Source organism: Castor canadensis, chromosome 7 (assembly GCF_047511655.1).
Source record: "Castor canadensis chromosome 7, mCasCan1.hap1v2, whole genome shotgun sequence".
Classification (NCBI taxonomy): Eukaryota; Metazoa; Chordata; class Mammalia; order Rodentia; family Castoridae; genus Castor; species Castor canadensis.
The window spans coordinates 155,954,649-155,973,028 of NC_133392.1; the positions used below are offsets into that span (position 1 = coordinate 155,954,649).

At 41.4% G+C, this 18,380-nt stretch overlaps 1 protein-coding gene across 10 annotated transcripts in view; it reads right to left on the bottom strand.

Annotated features, from left to right (window-relative positions):
* Kif1b (kinesin family member 1B) overlaps positions 1-16,463 on the bottom strand; it is a 130,233-nt gene extending 113,770 nt beyond the window's left edge. For 8 of the 10 annotated variants that reach the window (XM_020186105.2, XM_020186090.2, XM_020186074.2 and 5 more), the window contains exon 1: positions 16,357-16,459. The gene's annotated coding sequence lies outside the window, so the exon portion shown is untranslated. Of the gene's footprint in view, positions 1-12,562; positions 12,604-16,356 lie in introns of those variants that run through there. The other 2 variants (XM_074081383.1, XM_074081389.1) reach the window with 2 other exon arrangements.
* Positions 16,464-18,380: the final 1,917 nt, after the last annotated feature.

An 18,380-nucleotide genomic window follows, 5' to 3' on the forward strand; every position in this document is an offset into this window, starting at 1 on the left:
GTGCTGAGATTACGGGTATATACTACTATGCCCAGATCTAATCTTCCCACTTTTACTGTCCATATATAAGTCTTGGAGTCATCTTGGTGGTACTGGAGTTTGAAGTCAAGGCCTCACACTTGCTATTGCTAGGCAGGCACTCTACAGTTCTGTTTCTAGACGCTTTAAACCCATATATTAACATCATTCATAAAAAACCATGTGAAAGTTATTCAGACACAAATTTGCATTTTCTGTCCCTCCCTTGCTCTTATGTTCATTGCCCTTACTCTAATTTGTGTTCTTACTACCATATGCCTAGAGTACTTTCAAGGAATGAACTGTTCTTTGGACTTCTAGTTTTTGATCCAATAGCCTTTAAGAGGGCTATACAAAACAGAATTGGGGTGGGAGGGGAGAGGGCTGGGGAGGCGGGGGAAGTTTTTTGAAAAGCAATTAGTCTTGACTTCTCCCTGTTCAGTACTCAACAGTTTTAAAAGAGACATGATAGGAGTTTGGTGTTTTGATTTTTTAATGTTTCAAAGATTATGTTGCAAATCCCTAACCAAGAAGCTCTGTATTAAGCCACTCTTTAACTCTGTTGCAAAATCAACCTTTCTAAATTATGACTTTCCACATCACTCTCAGTTGTAAGAACCTTCTCAAAGTGCTCTGTATTCTAGCCTAGCTCACTTACCATCCCCCACACATTCTTTCACCTCCTCACTGTTTCTCATCTACAGTGGTCAAATACAGTTTTGATTTCTTCCTGTGAAATTGACCAGCTCTAGTCACACTTCTTCCAAAATGCCTTAACCCAAACATTCCCGGAATTAATGGCGTTTCTATAGCATTTACAGCCTCAATTCAAACACACTATGAGAACACTGTTATCATTTTATATGACTGTATTCTATCTTGCATTGTTCTGTAATTGCAACTCAAAGTAAAATCCTATTCCTTCAAAAATCTCTTTGAACTTGGGCTTGAAAAAATGGCTAATTTCAAGTCTGGACAGGAAATTACAAGATGATCCTAGGATATATTAGTGTGCGCAAAAGATGAATGAGCATCATGTCAAAAGGACACAGATGCCAACTGAAAGGAGCTCCCATTAGTTGAAGATAGAATAATTACAGCATTAAAAAATTTGTTTAACATTTTAGGAAGCCAGTATTACACTCACCCCAAAACCAGGCAAAGACACCTCCAAAAAGGAGAACTATAGGCCAATCTCCTTAATGAACATTGATGCAAAAATCCTCTACAAAATAATGGCAAACCGAATTCAGCAACACATCAAAAAGATTATTCACCACGACCAAGTAGGCTTCATCCCAGGGATGCAGGGGTGGTTCAACATACGAAAATCAATAAACGTAATAAACCACATTAACAGAAGCAAAGACAAAAACCACTTGATCATCTCAATAGATGCAGAAAAAGCCTTTGATAAGATCCAACATCATTTCATGATAAAAGCTCTAAGAAAACTAGGAATAGAAGGAAAGTTCCTCAACATTATAAAAGCTATATATGACAAACCTACAGCCAGCATTATACTTAACGGAGAAAAATTAAAACCATTCCCTCTAAAATCAGGAACCAGACAAGGATGCCCACTATCTCCACTCCTATTCAACATAGTACTGGAATTCCTAGCCAGAGCAATTAGGCAAGAAGAAGGAATAAAAGGAATACAAATAGGTAAAGAAACTGTCAAAATATCCCTATTTGCAGACGACATGATCCTATACCTTAAAGACCCAAAAAACTCTACTCAGAAGCTTCTAGACATCATCAATAGCTATAGCAAGGTAGCAGGATATAAAATCAACATAGAAAAATCATTAGCATTTCTATACATTAACAATGAGCAAACGGAAAAAGAATGTATGAAAACAATTCCATTTACAATAGCCTCAAACAAAATCAAATACCTAGGTGTAAACCTAACAAAAGATGTGAAAGACCTCTACAAGGAAAACTATACACTTCTGAAGAAAGAGATTGAGGAAGACTATAGAAAGTGGAGAGATCTCCCATGCTCATGGATTGGTAGAATCAACATAGTAAAAATGTCGATACTCCCCAAAGTAATCTACATGTTTACTGCAATTCCCATCAAAATTCCAATGACATTCATTAAAGAGATTGAAAAATCTACTGTTAAATTTATATGGAAACACAAGAGGCCACAAATAGCCAAGGCAATACTCAGTCAAAAGAACAATGCAGGAGGTATCACAATACCTGACTTCAAACTATATTACAAAGCAATAACAATAAAAACAGCATGGTACTGGCACAAAAACAGACATGAAGACCAGTGGAACAGAATAGAGGACCCAGATATGAAGCCACACAACTATAAGCAACTTATCTTTGACAAAGGAGCTAAAAATATACGATGGAGAAATAGCAGCCTCTTCAACAAAAACTGCTGGGAAAACTGGTTAGCAGTCTGCAAAAAACTGAAACTAGATCCATGTATATCACCCTATACCAAGATTAACTCAAAATGGATCAAGGATCTTAATATCAGACCCCAAACTCTTAAGTTGATACAAGAAAGAGTAGGAAATACTCTGGAGTTAGTAGGTATAGGTAAGAACTTTCTCAATGAAACCCCAGCAGCACAGCAACTAAGAGATAGCATAGATAAATGGGACCTCATAAAACTAAAAAGCTTCTGTTCATCAAAAGAAATGGTCTCTAAACTGAAGAGAACACCCACAGAGTGGGAGAAAATATTTGCCAACTATACATCAGACAAAGGACTGATAACCAGAATATGTAGGGAACTTAAAAAACTAAATTCTCCCAAAACTAATGAACCAATAAAGAAATGGGCAAGTGAACTAAACAGAACTTTCTCAAAAGAAGAAATTCAAATGGCCAGAAAACACATGAAAAAATGCTCACCATCTCTAGCAATAAAGGAAATGCAAATTAAAACCAGGCTAAGATTCCACCTCACCCCTGTTAGAATAGCCATCATCAGCAACACCACCAACAACAGGTGTTGGCGAGGATGTGGGGAAAAAGGAACCCTCTTACACTGTTGGTGGGAATGTAAACTAGTACAACCACTCTGGAAAAAAATTTGGAGGCTACTTAAAAAGCTGGACATCGATCTACCATTTGATCCAGCAATACCACTCTTGGGAATATACCCAAAAGACTATTACTCCAGAGGCACCTGCACATCCATGTTTATTGCGGCACTATTCACAATAGCCAAGTTATGGAAATAGCCAAGATGCCCCACCACTGACGAATGGATTAAGAAAATGTGGTATCTATACACAATGGAATTTTATGCAGCCATGAAGAACGAAATGTTATCATTCGCTGGTAAATGGATGGAATTGGAGAACATCATTCTGAGTGAGGTTAGCCTGGCTCAAAAAACCAAAAATCATATGTTCTCCCTCATATGTGGACATTAGATCAAAGGCAAACACAACAAGGGGATTGGACTATGAGCACATGATAAAAGCGAGAGCACACAAGGGAGGGGTGAGGATAGGTAAGACACCTAAAAAACTAGCTAGCATTTGTTGCCTTTAACGCAGAGAAACTAAAGCAGATACCTTAAAACAACTGAGGCCAATAGGAAAAGGGGAACAGGTACTAGAGAAAAGGTTAGATCAAAAAGAATTAACCTAGAAGGTAACACCCACGCACAGGAAATCAATGTGAGTCAACTCCCTGTATAGCTATCCTTATCTCAACCAGCAAAAACCCTTGTTCCTTCCTATTATTGCTTATACTCTCTCTACAACAAAATTAGAAATAAGGGCAAAATAGTTTCTGCTTGGTATTGGGGGGGGAGAGGGAGGGGGCAGAGTGGGTGGTAAGGGAGGGGGTGGGGGCAGGGGGGAGAAATGAACCAAGCCTTGTATGCACATATGAATAGTAAAAGAAAAATGAAAAAAAAAATTTTGTTTAAAAAAACCTGCAAACAGGCCTACCAAGCACAAGTACCTGAGTTCAAACTCTGATACAATCGAAAGAAAAATATCAATATATAAAGTCATGTTCATAATGATACTTTATAAAATTTCAATCTCCCAGACTGGGGAAGTATTTTACTTGTAGAACGCTTGCTTATCATAAATTGAGGCCCTGGGTTCCATCCCCAGCACAGGAAAATGAAGGGGAAAACAACCCCAAAACTCAATATTCTGAAAACTGGCAAATAAAAAACTGAACATCTATCCAGTCTGAATATCCTATATAAAACATTCCAAAATAACCAAATAGTCCATGAAGGTGGGTTCTTATTTACAGGAAAATGCCAGCTAATAAATACATAAGAAATATACTAGAAGGTCACCTTCTTCCAACCCTATTGATATAAAGGCTTTTGGCTTTTGGCTGGTGGAGTGTCTCAAGTGGTGGAGGACCTGCCTAGCAACTATGAGGCCCTAAATTCAAACCCCAGTTAAAAAAAAAAAAGAGAGAAAGAAAGACTTGATATAAAGGCTTTCTGCCACAATCATTATTTATTGTGAAAATGCTTTACATCAAAGGTTGGTTGAGCTGGGCACCAGTGGCTCACACCTATAATCCTAGCTACTCAGGAGGCAGAAATTAGGAAGCTTGAGGTTCGAGGCCAACCTGGGAAAATAGTTCGTGAGACCTTATCTTGAAAATACCCAACATAAAAAAATAGCTGGTGGAGTGGCTCAAGTGGTAGAGCACCTGCCTAGCAAACATGAGGCTCTGAGTTCAAACCCCAGTACCTAGACAAAAAAATTCTATCCTATCCCTTCAAAATTTGGAAATACTCGTTAGTATTCTTCTTTATATGGCAATATGGTAATCTGCATAAGTTCAATAAAAAACTGTTATTATTGTAACAGGAGAGAGAGAGAGTGTCAGAAAAAGAGAAAAAAGGTTGGTTCATGAGAGAATATAATGGATTAGGCTGCAAACACTGAAACAAGAGATCTGTCTTTGATCTGTCTTAAGGTCACTAGAAGACTAGGACAGTGAAGCAGAGTATGCTACAAGAGGAAATACACAGCACCACCTAGTAAGTATTCTGGCCTCACTCCCTTAAAAGACCCAAAAAACTGAATAGAATCAAACCTTAGATCTAATAGTTTCCAAGACATATACAGAGTGACACATCAAAAATGTTACCAGTCAAATCCAGAATATTGGAAAATTTGCAGAACAAGTCTCCCAGTTTCTTCAAATAAATAATTGTGGAAGAGGTGGTTATAAGAGACTTGTTCGGGGCTGGTGGAGTGGCTCAAGTGGTAGAGTGCCTGCCTAGCAAGCATGAAGCCCTGAGTTCAAATCCCAGTACCATAAATAAATAAAAATTAAAAAAAAAGCAGCAAAAAAAAAAAAAGAGACTTGTTCATTTATCAACCAAATGTAATGCCTTTTCAACCAAGAAAAATCTCTAAAAACACATTTTTTTAGATAACTAGGAATAGAAGAAACAAGACTGACAAATTTTTGTTATTGAGTATTATATTTTTTGTGGGGGGTGGGACACCACTTGAGCCATTCTACCAGTCATTTTTTTTGGCTGGGTATTTTCAAGATGGGGTCTTGCGAACTACTTGCCTGGGCTGGCTCTGAACTACTATTCTCCTGATCTCTGCCTTCTGGGTTACAAGGGATGCTTAAATTTGTAAACAAGTTTTTATTTTTGTGTTCTACCCAGGTCTTACCAAGATACCAAATGTTTCTGACTTACAAACAGGAAAGCAAAAGCTGAACCCTCTTTGCTGGATTTTGGCTTTTGACATAAAGTGCTATGCATATGTAACAATGAACCAAAACACTAACATCTCTAATACCTGATGTCCTCACACATTCATTTTTCAATAGGCTGCTTAATTCCTCTACCTAACTATTCTGCCAGCATTTCATTCAACCTCACGTAACCAAAGTGAAGATCTCTCTCCAAACAATACCAGTTCTTTGCTTCTTTTCTATTTCATTTAATGCTTCTACCAGTCTCTTATTCCCACACAATCTAAAAAGCATGCTGCTTCTATCCATCTAATCAATCACCAAACTACATGGTGATTTCTACTACCACATCCTATTAGGTCTTCAATGCTTCTCACCCAAGTCCTTCTTAATCAGCTTGCTTGCTTTCTCCTACCCCTTCTATCTCTTTTATCTACTCCATCCATATTGTGTAATACTGCGACTGAGGGAAAACCCTCAGTTTCCCTACTGTCTACTACTCAGTGACTGAACTTCCCAACCTGGCATTCAAAATGTTCTGTAACATAAACCACCCATTTTCACAAGCCCACAAAATACTGCCTTCCATTCACAATCCCTAACCACCATTCACCAGCAGGCTTCCAGAGCATCTCAAATTTTTCTACTTCTCTTCCTTTGCTCCAAAGTTCCCTTCACCCAGTGTGCTAAGTGGTGTTAAAACTAATCTAGTTCAGGTGTCCTCACCCTATTCCATAATACACACTCACCGTGGCCCTCCCGCCTCTCCTGTTCTTTCCAAAATCTGATTTCGTTTTCTAGGGCTTACTCACATGCTATGTATCTCTGACTAGACTTTCCCATCTTCCAAAGTAAAAAAATGCAACTGCTTCTCTTTTTAAAACTTCTCAATTCAGCTGGGTGCCAGTGGCTCACAGCTATTATCCTAGCTACTTGGGAAGCAGAGATCAGGAGGATTGTGGTTCAGAACCAGCACAGGCAAATAGTTCATGAGACTCTATCTCAAAAAAACCCAACACAAAACAGGACTGGTGAAGTGGTTCAAGTGATAGAGCTCTTACTAGCAAGTATAATACCCTGACTTCAGTACTGCCAAAAAAAAAAAAAAAAAAAAGCGGAATAAATTATTTAGTTTTCTTGTCCCTGCTGTAGAATTTTAATTTCTTGAAGACAACACAATTTTAGTCAAGTTTCTAATCCCTTACAACAGAGTCGTGAATACTTAATTTTATTGTTGATGAACTCCTAGTTACTATGTCAACAGACTGATATTGAAATGGTATTAATAAAAAAAACATAAGTTGCAGCTGGGGGTTGGTAGCTTGTGCCTGTAATTCTAGCTACTTGGGAGGCTGAGATCAGGAGGACTGAGGTTTGAGTCTAGCCCAGGCAAACAGTTCATGAGGTCCCATCTCCAAAGCAACCAGAGCAAACGGGACAGGAAGTGTTGACTCAAGTTCTAGAATGCCTGTTTTGCAAGCATGAAGTCTTCAGTTCAAACCCCAGTCCAGTCAAAAAAAAAAAAAATAATGTAAGTTGCTTCTAAAAAGAGGTTAATGTCATCAAAAGGAAAAGATTAATTTAAAATTTTCTTTGTTGTTAAAAAAGCTAATAGTCATCCTTTTTGGAAACAATACATACATTTTAAAAGTTACTTTTCCACAATACAAAAATAAAAATGAAAAGAATTTACCCCCCCAACACTGAACCTGTACTTTTTTTTCTGATTTAACCTTCCTGAGGTAAAATTGTAACCATCTTCACAAATAAGTTAAATTTTATATGGTAAAGTAAGTGAACTATAAGGTTACTTTGTTATTTCCCTACTACTGTGAACAGTTATCATTCATAACAGATGTCCAACCAAGAATTATAGTCTCAAAACTCCTTGCTCCTTTAGAAAAATCACTTATTATGTAAGACTGAAATCAAGTTGAAATCCAGTGAGAAACAATAATAACAATAATAACATTAAAGAATATTTTAAGACGTTACAGGAAAACAATTCTTCTTGATAATTTTAACATAAAAACACATTTTTCAAGTTTTGAACAGCTAGGAAAGAAAGGCAGGTAGGAAAGGTAACCATAAGTCCTCCAAATCACTCACACAGCCTCAGCTCTAGACTGTTCCTCTGACTAGTTTTCCTTCCTTATGACATACAATTAGAAGCATTAGGAAAGTAGAATGGAGCGAAAATTCCAGAAGCATTCACTAATATTAAAGGGACAATAAAACATTTAGGCTTACTTCAGTGGAATATTTCTCAACTAATTTTTGCCTAGTTGTTTAACTTTGACCTTGTGGAGTTCTCACTTACTCTCAGAGGTGCCGTGAATTATTGGGAGTCTAAGGAGAAACTAAACTGATCTTTCAGCAAGAATGAAATACCAGTTTTTTGGTTGGTTGGTTGCTTTGAATAATATTCTTTTTCTTATAGAAAACAGCCAGTATTGCGTCCCTAAAACAGAGATTAGTTCACCTCATTCCCTCACCTTAAAATTTTTCAGCAGGTTTGCATGGCCTGAGAATAAGCTGAAAGTTCACAGGGCCTCCACAATCTGACCTTCCTCATTGGCCTCCACTTCCACTGCCCACCTCTAAGCTACCTGTCTCCACCAGCCATTCTGACTACATTCTACATGAGGATTCCTGGAGATCCAGCCTCCCTTCTCAACCTATTACAACAGTTCCTATCTTTCAAAGACAAGGTCAAATGTCACCACGAAGCAGGAAGCATTAAGTCAAACTTCTTTAATACCTACCTTTTTCTTTCTTCCTTAAAACTGCCCTGTTGATTTTTAATTTTTCTACTTACTTCATTCTACCCTATGTTGTGGTCAGTTTACTAGTTCTCATAGATACTTTGTTTGGTACATGCTTGTTAGAATATAGATTTTACCCATGAAATATAGTCTTTTAAATTCACTATCAGCCTAATTTGCTACATAATAACAAAATGACATCAACAAAGAATATATTTAAGCTGAGCATCTGTGGCTCATGCATGTAATCCTAGCTACTCAGCAGGCAAAGATCAGGAGGATCACAGTTCAAAGCCAGCCCAGGCAGAGCAAATGGTTTGAGAGAACCTACATTGAGAAAAATCCATCCCAAAAAAGGGCTGGCAGTGTGGCTCAAGTGGTAAGAGTGCCTGCCTAGCAAGTGTGAGGCCCTGAGTTCAAACTCCAGTACTGTCAAAAAAATAAATAAATAAAAACAGCAGAAAGAATATATTTTAAAGATACTCTTTTCCACTGAATTGCTTTTTTTTTTTTTTTTTTTTTTTTTTTTTTTGGTATTGGGGCCTGAACTCAGGGCCTACACTTTGAGCCACTCTACCAGCACTCCCCTCCTTTTTTTGTGATACGTTTTGTCAAAATAAGGTCTCACGAACTATTTGCCAGGGCTGGTTTCAAACTGAGATCCTCCTGAGTCACTAGGATTACAGGTCTGAGCCTCCAGCACGGGAGAATTGCATTTTTAAGAAATGAATTATAATTTTAAAAACTGAGCTAGACACGGTGGCTCAACACCTGTAACCCCAGCTCCTCAGAAAGCAGAGATTGGGAAGCTTGTGGATCAAGGTCAGCAGGGGCAAAAAGTTTAGCAAGACCCCATCTCAATCAGTAAACCCAGCATGGTGATACATGTCTGTGATTCCAGCTACACTGGAGATGAGACACTGTAGGTAGGAATATAGTGCTCTGAGGCCATTCAGGATGAGAAGCTACCTGCACAATAACTAAAGAGGGACTGGCTAAAGTGATAGAGTGTCTGTCTAGCAAGCACAAGGCCCTTAGTTCAAATACCAGTATCATTAAAAAAAAAAAAACTTTTCCATGCGGACCAACACTGTATCACTGACCATAGCTACACCTGTAAAACAGCCCCCAAATATGTAAGAATGTGTGTGTGTGTGTGTGTGTGTGTGTGTAATTACCTGCATATTCTTAATCTTTGATTCTATGGATAAAAATCAGCCATGGGCCATACTATGAAGGTTCAAAATGGGTTATATGTCAGGAAAGCTTCTTCTTGCATTTTAACTCAATGCCAAGAATCAGACTGCACAGGAATAATGTGATAGATGGACTTCCAATCTCCAATGTGGGTAAACAGGTTCAATTGGGCCTCCAACTGTTTTCTTTTAGCCACTACCTAAAATAGCCTGATATAATTTTTAGATTTATCAGACATATGTCCTCCCACCATTTCAGTTAAGAAATCAAGTAGCTCCTTTTCACTAGTGACTCCATTTTATTCTCATAAACCAAAAGGTACATCAAAAAACAACAGGTCCTACAGCCCCTGGCTTAAAATAAAACTTCTAAATGGAAGTTACTTGTTCTGTTTTTCTTTTTAAATTGTTTAGGTGGGGCTGAATTCAAAGTTTGGACAGTAAGTACTAAATTCTATTTAGTAAGTTTACTAGTTCTAATATCTGGCTACCTTCTACAAATTTTTTGAGGAGGTCAGGTGGTCAGATCCACTGGGATTCAAGCCTCTCAAATCCCAACATTCCACTGACATTATTCTATAGTCAAAATAAATGAGAACACTTGCTCCTAGATTTGTCCAGGATAAAATGAGTTCAGCTCAGCTATGGTGGAGAAATAGTAAATTTCAATCAAAGGCTAATTCAAATTTGGTATTAGCCAAAATTCTTTCTGAAATCTGCTCCTCACCAGACCTTCTGCAGATACATGCTTGGGAGGCAGCTCACCTTCTGGGCTAGAATGCAGGTCAGCCTCCTCTAGGTGTCAACAACATGTCAATCTGGCTACACATGATAAACCAGTATTCAAAGTTTAATAGTCATGTTTTCTTTTAGATGACAAAACAAGTATTGCAGGCTCTCCTCAGGATTGAATCAGAAGTTTTCTGCTGGGACATCAAGATTACTCTCCATATAAAAGTAACATACCTGAATCACAGTTTTATTGTCATAGAAAATAGTTTCATTTTAATATGTTACAGTCTCGGTTTAGAAACCAGGTAGATGACTTTTAAAACAATCTTTGAAGAATATTTCTCCCTTTCACTGAAAGTACAACTTTGTATCAGGATGCCTGTAACACCACAGTTCCCGTAGGATGTATTTAGAATTTTTGCCTGTTTGTTTTGGTGGTGCTAGGTTTGAACTCAGACCTCTCATTTGCTAGTCAGGCGCTCTACCACTTCAACCACAGTCTGCACTGCATTTTGAGACAGGGCCTCACTAGGCAGCCCAGCCAACCTTGAACTTCATCACCCTCCTGCTTCAGCCTCCTGAGTGCTAAGATTAGAGGTGTGCACCACCATACCTGGCCTTCTTTAGAATTTAACACCAGAAAAGTTTTTTCTTGTCAAGCCATTAAGCCTTCTTTCATAAGAATAAAATTATATAATTTATCTTTTCCTTTTTGCTTTGACTTCTAAATTTCAACAACCACATTAGCCTAGGCAAATTGTATTTTTACTTTTTTCCTCGTTTCATAGATTGTTGGTTTCTTATATTTTAACAGTCTAAGTATATACATGGAATTTATACTAAGTTGCTAAAATTCTTTCCAGAAGTAGTGATTTAAATTATAAATATTTTCTGTAATAGCCTATTTCACTATTTACGTTAAAACTGAACATGTTATATATACAGTCCAAGTTCTAGTTCCTAAAAACAAAATCAAACAAAACAGCAAGCCTTTAAAAGTTATACAAAAATTGTGTTCAATGAATAATAGCCATGTGAGTGACTATTATTTTCTCCAGAAAAACAGGAGACCAAACAGCTAAAAGTTCAAGGACAGAATGAGTGAGCAATGCTTTCACAGCAGTGGCATGAAATGTGTGGTTCCACACCCCCAGGCTCCTCCATCCCTGGTTTCAGCAATAAAGGCTGGAAATCCAAACATCAACAGTATCAGAGAAGTGGGGGACACTGAAGCCACTCTTGCTGGGGTGCACAGTGGTGAAAATGCAAGTGTCTGTCATACTGACAGAACCTCACCAAGGACAGAGGAACAGGAATGAAGTCTTTTCATAGAAAAGACTTGTGTTTTTCTATGCTTTATTCAACAGGTACATATTGCATACCTACAATGTAATAGGGAGTTCCTGGGATAATCAATGAACAAAGCAGATAAATAATCTTATCACAGAGGAATTAATATTCTAGGAGGAAGGGCATTAAAAATAACAAACCACAGATAAGCATTATGAGGGGAGTACAGCTAAGTTAAGGGGATGGGGGAATATGGTGGCAGGGGTACAATGCAGTTACATAAATGAAGGTGGTGAGATTTAAGCAAAATCTTGAAAGAAGTAAAGGAGTTAGTCAAGCAGATTTCAGGGAAAGCATATTCCAGGCAAAAGAAAGAGTTAGAGCAAGGTGGAACTGTTCCTGGTATATCCAGTAGCAGTAGCCAAAGCAATAAGCCCTTAAAGATGAGAAGCCAGTGACTACAGAGCGCAGGCAGAGGAATTAGCTGAAGTCAGGGAGAACAACCTCTCCCTGGAGGAAAAAGGCCAGAAAAGCTTGTAAGCAAAGAAAGGGGCAGCTCAAGGTGTTCGTGACTTTTTTTCCTATGAGGTGGTAGATGAGGCTTTCTGCCAAGCATGGGGCAGTGGGAGGCTTCAGTCAAGTGGTGAAGATTTTAGAATAGCCACTTTTGCCACAGACAGACCATGAAAGTGAGCTGTAAATTGTCAGAGTTTAAGAATGGAAGACGAATTTGAGTTTTGAAAGTGGTAACATTAGAAGAAATGTGGTCACAAAACTGAGTGACTAGGAAAAAACCAAGCCAACATTTGCTTGAGCAGATGTGAAGACATTTTAAGAGAAGGATAGTTACTAAGCAAGCTCAGCATAGGGGTTACTCACTAATTTTCGTGACCTTAGGGAAGTCACAGCTTCTGTCTCTTTCTTCATCTGAAAAATGGGAATAACAATGGTATCTATTTTATACAGTGTCTACAGATTAAATTAGTTAACGAATGTAAAGTGCTTAGAAAAGAGCCTGACACAATATTAAGTATGCTATTTTATCATTGTTGTGTTATTTACATAGTCATCAACATATGACAAGACAATGTCAAAAATGGGGGCTGAGGCTGTGGCTCAGTGGTAGAATGCTTGCCTAGCATGAGCTAGAGCCAGGTTCAATTTAAATTGAACCAAAATAATTTTAAAAATTAAAATTTGGATGGAAGGGAAAACTAAGTCAAGAATCAAAGCTGTCAAAGAGAAGCTTGTGTATGCTTGTAATTACAAGAAGGAAAAGGTTCTGACTGAAAATCATGGAGAGGACCATCGCACCACAGCAGTAGACTAAACTGTATAAAATGAAAGGAGTTGGAGCTAACCTTCTGTCTTCATACCCACACAAAAGGGAGAAGCTTAAGTTCCTTGAGAGTAAAGAACTAAGTCTCTATGTACTCTCAATTAACTGATAATGATGACAGTAGAATAGTGAGCGAAAATGAATCACTGGGCTGTGATTCAACTCACAGAGGTACAAGGTTCCTTCTGCAGGGTTTTCCTATCACAGGCATCTGTTTAATTTCTCTTCTATCCTGCACACAAAAAAAGAAGTTCTAGAAGTACACATATATTCACTGAAACAGTTTATGAAATCCAAAAATTCACCAATATCTGCTGAAATAAGGCCTCTTTCAAAGAGAAATACATGAAGTAGGCATGATATGCCTTTAAGTTCAGAGCCTGGTGAAATTATATCATGCCAGTTTGTAGCACCAAAGGGATATGCTTCCATTAGCAGCCTGGGAAGGAGCTTACAAACTAGAAGGCAAGGGCCCAGTACTGTGCTTCTCTTTGTACCCAGGATGAGACTATAGCAGAAAAATGGGCTAAAAGCTTTGGCCTTGGAAACTCTACTGGCATACTTTTCTCAGGCATTTTATATAGGTACAGATTCAAAGTGAGAAAGAGAAAAAAAAAAAAGGAAAGCTACATTCCTATCTCGTGTTAAAAAGGAGAGAGTCTGCTCTACACCTTAGAAGCTGCACTTAGGTGGGTAAATTCTGCACAAGCATTCATGTGAGCTGAGCTGCACAGACTTGTAAAACCTCACCTCCGATCAGATTCAGAGCAGGTCTTATTTTACCAGTGCTGAAATTATACTTAGCCACAGTTCTTCAGCTCTTTATACAAATAAAGTGATGCTAAAAATTTTAAAACTTTTAAAATATTTCTTATTTGGGGCATGGAATTACAAAGTAGACATTCTGTATTTCTCTCATTTTAAGATAATGCAAAAACACTAGTTTCTGTTGAAGCCATATCTGAATCAACTAATTTCAAAGGATGCTTAACAATAAAAATTATCTTAAACCGGGCGCCAGTGGTTCACGCCTGTAATCCTAGCTACTCAAGAGGCGGCGATCAGGAAGATCGCAGTTCAAAGCCAGCCCAGGAAAATAGTTTGTGAGACCCTATCACAAAAAAAAAGGGGGGCTGGTGGAGTGGCTCAAGGTATAGGCCCTGAGTTCAAACCCCAGTACAGCCAAAAAAAAAAAAAAAGTTTTAAGATGGAGGTGTGGCTCAAGTGGTGTAGTGCTTGCCTAGCATGTACAGGCCCTAGGTTTGATCCCCAGCACCAAGTCATTTAAAAAAATAAAGCATGTAAGACTTCTTCGAAAAGTCAATTGGAGGGCTGGGGGCATGGCTGAAGTGGCACAGTGCCCACCAGCAAGCACAAGACTCTGAGTTCAAACCCCAGTACCATGGTGGTGGGGGGAACCTACTGAAAATTTGTCATTCACCTTAATAAGCTGTAAGAGCTTATGCATTAAAAAACGGAGGAGTCTTGCTACCATGTAGAGGCCCTGGGCTGGCTCTCAAGTACAGGGGCAAAAAATGAGAGAAGAAAGAAATGGAGTTTAAATGGACACAAAGAAGGCAGCAGGCATGTCACCTCCCAGGTCCCGTCCACATCTAGGATGTAGAAAAACACACTTCCAGGCTCACTCCCGAACCCCATTATTATTTCCAGATCTCTTTATAATGCCAACATACAGCAATCTTTTCTATTCCATCCTCGAGTGAAACATTAACTTCACTTACTTCATAATCCAACAATACCAACCAAATTAGAAAACACCCCCACACTTAGACAAGCTCATGAGCTACAACTGGCTGGGATGTCTGTAATACTCGCTACTTGGGAGGCTGAGATCGGAAGGATGGCAGTTTAAGGCCAGTCCAGAAAATAGTTCATGAGACCCCACCTCCAAACAACCAGAGCAAAATAGACTGAAGGTGTGGCTCAAGCAGTAAAGCGCCTGCTTTGCAAGCACAAATCCCCTGAGTTCCAACCCTAGTTCCACCAAAAGAAAAAAAAAAATTATGACTAAGCCAAGTAGATAAAATGCCAGCCTTTAAATAAAACATCACCATGATATCACTTCTTAACAATTATTCAGACCCAATCACTCACTGCACATTCACTGGGCTCCGAGAGGCCCATCATGACACAAAGCAGCATGTTCTGTGTTGGCAGAACAGCTGCCTGAACAAGGGATCTGTTGACAATCTAATTTCAGCTCCCTCGAGATTTCACAAAGATGACAACGTGTGACCTCAGAAATACTGTTGCAAGCCTACCCCACGATCAGAATCTTTCAGTTTACTTCACCTCTGCCGGCTGAGCTACCTTGTGAATCTATCCAGAAGTGGGGTAAAGTGGCCTTAGCCATCTCCATCCACATCTGCCTATCAACATGCCTTCTATGGCCACAGCACTGTACACAGACAATGAGCACAGAAACAGAACTGCACCCCAACAAGAATGGAATCTTGAAGGCAGTTTACCTTGGAAAGCTCATTTAGCTACGCCAAAGAGAAAAAGTAATCTTGAAGCTGAATTCTAATTTTTACAGCCGGCAATGTTTTGCGCTGCACGAACAATGCCTAGCTTGCTCCAGCGGCCTCCCAACCCCCACAACTTGGCTTCTGGTGCGGCCAGTCACCCTGAAAGCTGCCAGGGCTGTCACTCGGTGCCTTCCAGCAACCGGACTTGGCTCCTAAAGGATTTGTCAGATCATCCTCCCAATATGGCTGCCAGAGTAATCCTGATCGGCTCAACGCCGACCACACTAGCCTTCGCTCGCAGCTGGCCCACATCCAACAAGCCCCCTCCCGTTCCATCGCGCCCCCTTTTCCAATCCTGGCGCCCTGGGTTCCCCCCGTGCCACGCGATGCCCTTTGCTTCCTTCATCCGGCTCAGGGCAGAGCCACATCTCCAGTGGAACCCCAATGCCAACCACAATGGACCAAAGGGGAAATAAGGAAGGATGGCTTCGAGCGGAGAGGCGCCGTCTCCCCACAGCTGCCATGTGTGCAGAGTCCAGGGCACGACCGGACAGCGGCGGGTCCGCTGCCCTTGGGCAGAGCCGGGCCTGGCAGCTCAGGAGCAACCGAGAGCCGCGGCGGGCACTGCGGGGGACCAGCAGGCCGCTGGACGCAAGCCCGGGGCTCGCTGATGGCCGGGGCCCCCTATCCCGGGCCCGAGGGCGAGGCTCCCCAACTGGTGAACCGGCGTCCTCCCGACCCCGCCGCTTCTTACCCTCGGACCCCGCCCGGATCCCGGCACAGCCTCCCTCCGCGGCCCCGCGGCCTCGGCGCCAACCGCCCGCCGCCCAGCCCAGCCACCTTACCTCAGCCACGCTGCGGGCCGACGTGCGGGCGGGAGGGCCGGGTCAGCAGGCGCCGCGGCGCGCGGGGGTGCGGGGGGCCGGGCACCGACGCACCTCAGCGCGAGCAGCGGCCGCCGCGAGCCGCAGGGCGCCGCTCCGCAGCCCCATCACGCAGCGGCCCGGCTCCGCATCGAGGGCGACGGCAGACGGAGGGCTGGCGCGCGGGAGGTCGAGGTGCGGCGACGGTCCGACGGTGGCAGCTGCGGCGGATGGGGAGCGGCTTCGACGCGCACAGACGCTTTGCTGGACTGCTGCCGTCTGACTGCCGGGCGTCGCTGCTTCCTAAAACCCCGCCTGCAGCCGTGGACACTGGGCACCGCCCCGAGCCAGAGCGCCTCACGTCACTTCGGCCCGCCCACCGGACGCAAATGACGCGGAAGAAGGCCAACCGGAGTGCAGAATTCCAGGTGGCCGGCCAATGGCAGGGCGAGACGAGGGAGGGGGTGGGGATACTGTCAGTAGCTGCGGGACACTCGAGCGCCCCCTGGTGGCTCAGGAGCAGCTGCTGGTGCGGGTATGCGGAGTGAGCGAAGCTGGATCCCAGACTGGCCTCCCGGGTGACCCCCAAAGGGCGTTAGTGAGCAGCAGTCGCGCCTTGGCAACCGGATGATCTTCTTATAAGGGGACAAAGGTTGGTAAAGTGGAGCGAGATTCGACGGTCCAGATGCCAGCGGAGGAGCTGGGATCGAAGTAAGAGCAGCCGAGTGCGGAGTCATTGTCCCTTTGGAAAACATCTCACACCGTGCACCCACCAAACCCCGCGCAGGCGGAACGGAACCACGCAAAGGGATGAGTGTTTTCCCTTTGAGAATCCCTGGCCTATTCTTACCGAACCCGAGCACAACACCTCCCACACGCCACCTTGGGAGAAAAGGCGGAATGAGTAATGGAAAAGCATGACTTAGTGGGCTTTCAGCTCGTCTCCTTGGGAGACCGCGTGCGTCTGGGGAAAGGAACAAAACGCTTTGTATGGCCCCAAAGTAGGGAACCGAGCGGCCCTCTGGGAGGTGCCCTTGAAGGAGGGTTACTAGGATGTAGGAACTCGAAGAACACAAGAGTTCTAGGAGCGATGTTTTAAAAAATCAGGTTTAGGTCTAGCTCCAAAGAAAAACCCCCACCACTGCTTATGAGCAGCTCAAGCCAGTAATTAATAAACTATCTCAATGATAATTTGCATAACTCATGCCCTTGCCAACTCCTGCTACTTTGTAAGACTGCAAAAAATGTTTTTGGATTTACTAGCAGAAGTTGAAAGTAAAAAATCAGATTTCTACACAGTGTTTTTGGGTATAAAAAGCCTGACTTACACGCATACATGCTAAGACAGCTAAGTTATTTTTTTACACTAGTGATTCTGGAAAATCGCTGCACCACTAAAGTACTCAGATCCTCCACAGAGTCAACATTTATTGAACATTTCTCGTTTTATTTGGAATTTATACTCCACCTACCCACAAAAGGATTTGACATAGCTTATACTCAAGCATACGAGCAATAAAATTGCTTATAGGAGTAAAATTCATCATAATTAAAAGAAAAAAAAAAATACTGGTAGGCCTGCTGGCTCATGCCTGTTAGTCTCAGCCCCTGAAGGCTGAAGAAGAATCCTGAGTTAAAGGCCTGCCTGAGCTACATAAGGATACCCTGTCTCAAACAAAGAAAAGTAATAAAAACAAAAGGCTGGGCTGGAGGATGGGGAAGGGTTGATGAATGGGTGTTAAGTTACAGTTAGAAGTAAGAAGTGGGGCTGATGGAGGCTGGTAGAATGATTCAAGTGGTAGAGCCTGCCTAGCAAGCCTGAGGCCCTGAATTCAAATCCCAGTGCTGACAAAAAAAAAAAGAAGTGCTGGGATGCTACTACCCAATAGGGTGCTATGGATAACAATAATATATTATAAGTATCAGAAAGCTAGAAGAAAGGATTTTTGAAAGTTTTCATCATAAAGAAATGATACATGTGGACCAGACACGCTGACACACTCCTG